At 47.1% G+C, this 2,423-nt stretch overlaps 1 pseudogene; it reads right to left on the bottom strand.

The window, feature by feature from the left end:
* Positions 1-347: 347 nt before the first annotated feature.
* LOC110291956 lies at positions 348-1,582 on the bottom strand (annotated as a pseudogene).
* Positions 1,583-2,423: the final 841 nt, after the last annotated feature.

Raw genomic sequence — 2,423 nt, 5'->3', positions numbered from 1 at the left:
ACAACTGTCTACACATTTCACAAGTGGAAGGAAGCATGGTTGATAGGAAATGCCTATATGTGTCTCTTTCCCTCACATCATCTGGACATTCTCTCTCTCTCTCTCTCTCTCTCTCTCTCTCTCTCTCTCTCTCTCTTTCATTTAACTTTAAGATTTATTTTTGTAACTTTTGAAACAGAGAAAACACACACTCTTGGGGGAAAGGTGAGGGTAGAGGAACAGGCCCTGGGTAGTAATCACAGACGGCACCTGGAGTTTGAGAGGCCTGCCTAGGAGAGCCACACACACTGCCACACAGCACAGGGGACAGCTACTGTCTGAGGCTCCGCAGACCAGAGCCCACGCTACTATAGTTCCAAGTCATAAAAGTCCTCCAGCTCATGGTGAAATAAGCCCTATGCATTCTCAGAGTCTGTCACCTCATCGTCCCCACCTATAGCCAAAAGCATAAGCAACATCTCACCCAGCTCAAAAGTGACAACCTCCTCTTCATCGTTCTCAAAGGGGTTGTTCTCTCTTCAATGAGCTCTCAGAAGTGGCACCTTTATTGAGCACTGGTATCTGCTTGATGTTCCCAATTTCTGTCTCTGTGGCTCCTTTCTACGGCCATCATAGTGTGCATGCTTGTAAAAAACAATTCCCTCCAAATGGGCAGCTCCCCCATCCTTCATCAAAACACTTCATGCCTTGTCACTCATAACCTCTTTGTATTTCTGAATGAGTTTCTGCTTCTCCTCTTTCTCCTCCACCCAGTACTCACTTGGAATGACAAAGTTAGATGTGATTCGGCATTGGGGTAGGCCTTTATGATCTTGCTTTCAAATTGTTTAGCACTTCTCTTGCGATTACACTTGAGACAGTAGGTGTGGTTGCAGTTGGAGAGGATCCCAAAGTGACACTCGCTGGGATTGGCTTTCTCATAGACCTCCATGCAGATTTCACACACCATGTCCTTGCTGCTCTGAACAGTGAGCTCCAAATCCTTCTCATGGGCTTCAATGCAAGATTTTATGTGCTGTGACTTCTGGGCAGCATCCATTGGGTGTACGACCTGCAGGCCACACATGTCACAGGAGTCTCCATAGAGGTACACACAGTTTTCCCCATAGTAACACTCTCCTGCAGTAGAGAAGCAAGGCTGCTTCTTTGTCTCCACCGTAGTTGGCTCCTTCTCTGACTCTTCCTTGGTCACTGAGTCAGGAAGGGGCAGTACGGCCACAGTAGGGCTGCCCAGGGCCAAACTCAATGGCATTCACCCAGTCCTCTGAACCTGCTCCTACAGTTGGAAGGTGTGGGTTTCGTGACTCAGCTTCGCCTGGATTCATTTCAGCTAGTGATCCAACACCAGAAGAAGAGACTTGAGGAAGCATCAAGGTATGGTTGTACACTCAGATCTGTATGTAGCGGTCACTTCTTCCTGTTCCAGTGGCTTGCTGTGTTCGTATCTGCAGCTGTGTCCATTAACGCAGTACCCTCTTTGAAAATACTTGCACTCTGCACCATATGGACTGTCAGAGAGGTCATGAGAATATCAACAGTAATCTCCTTCTTTACAAACCCCGTGCATAAAATACCTGCAAGTGATCTGTTTCTGTCCAGCTTCCACAGCCGTCGCCGCTGCTGCCGCCACTGCTGCCGCAGCCCCCTCCTTCCACCCCTGGGGACTGGGCAGCAACTGTGGGGATAGAGATGAAGGAGACCACTGCCACTCCAGCCGCTGCTGCTCCTGTTCCTGATGTTGACGACATTTTCTATTTCTAGTGAACAGAAACTCGGACTCAATCTACCAACGAGGATGCTTTGTAAACATTCTACTTTATCACTGAAATTGTCTTGTTTTGCTCCTGAGACTTACTGGATTCTGTGGATTTGCATTTACTTCCAAGAGCCAGAGAAATATGAGATTTTAGGGTCTGCAAAGCAGACTCTCAAAATTCATCTAGTTGCTTAGTGATCCTGGCCAGCCCATCATAAGGTGCTAATTAACGAGAGGCCAGCAGAGCCTGCCTTAAAATATTAACCCTAAAAGAGCAGAGGAGGTCAGTGGGAAAGGGGAGAGTAGGCCTGTTGCCACCCATGGGCACATTTACTAAGATGAAAATACTGACTGAGATGAGCATGCCTGGGTGTTCCTGAAGGCTGGTTATACCAATAGATCAGACATAGATGAGGTGAGAGACATAGTAGCTTGTGTACCGACAACTAGAGGTCTCCAAAAATAATCACAAATTGACTGTGAAGGCCTGTTAGCATCCGTGACCACCTCTAATGATGTCATGTGGCTACATGAATCTAGTTACCTGTGGAGACTCCCCAGAGCAAAACCCCTGCCTACCTTCTTTTAGAGAAAAAGATGCGTGTGAATTAGGTCATCTAGTGAGCATATTCCTCACTCTATACATAAACCCCACAAACAATGCTAT

The sequence above is a fragment of the Mus caroli genome, chromosome 3 (genome assembly GCF_900094665.2).
Source record: "Mus caroli chromosome 3, CAROLI_EIJ_v1.1, whole genome shotgun sequence".
In the NCBI taxonomy this organism is placed as follows: Eukaryota; Metazoa; Chordata; class Mammalia; order Rodentia; family Muridae; genus Mus; species Mus caroli.
The sequence above is the reverse complement of the archived record's forward strand: the minus strand, read 5'-3'. Positions and strand labels throughout refer to the sequence as shown.